The sequence below is a fragment of the Orycteropus afer genome, unplaced genomic scaffold, assembly GCF_000298275.1.
Source record: "Orycteropus afer afer isolate SDZICR_OR568_19922 unplaced genomic scaffold, OryAfe1.0 scaffold00011, whole genome shotgun sequence".
Lineage (NCBI taxonomy): Eukaryota > Metazoa > Chordata > Mammalia > Tubulidentata > Orycteropodidae > Orycteropus > Orycteropus afer.
The window spans coordinates 4,812,384-4,812,942 of NW_006921598.1; positions in this window are offsets into that span (position 1 = coordinate 4,812,384).

Sequence of the window (559 nt, forward strand, 5' to 3'; positions counted from 1 at the left end):
GTCTGACAGAAGCCATGATATTTCCAAATGCCTCCTATGCATGTGAGAGCTGGACAATGAATAAGGAAGACCAAAAAAGAGTTGATTAAAGTACCATGGAGTGTTAAAAGAACTAACATATCTGTCCTGGAGGAAGTGCACCCGAAATGCTCCTTGGAAGCAAGAATGGCCAGACATCGTCTCATCTATTTTGGTCATGTTGTCAGAAGGGACCATTCCTTGGAGAAGGATGTCATGCTTGGTAGGGTGGAGGTCTACGAAAGAGGGGGAGGCCTTCAACAAGATGGATTGACACGGTGGCTGTGATGATGGTCTCAAGTATAGCAGGGATCGTGGAGCTGGCGCAGGATCAGGCAGTGTTTCGTTCTGCTGTGCATGGGGTCACTGTGAGTTGGAAATGACTCGACAGCACCTAACAACAACAACAATGAATGGACTAAATGTGCCTATGAAGAGAAAGAGAATGGCAGACTGGATAAGAAAAGAAGACCCATCAATATGCTGCCTACAAGAGACACACCTTAGACACAAAGATAAAAACAAATTAAGAGTTAAAGGA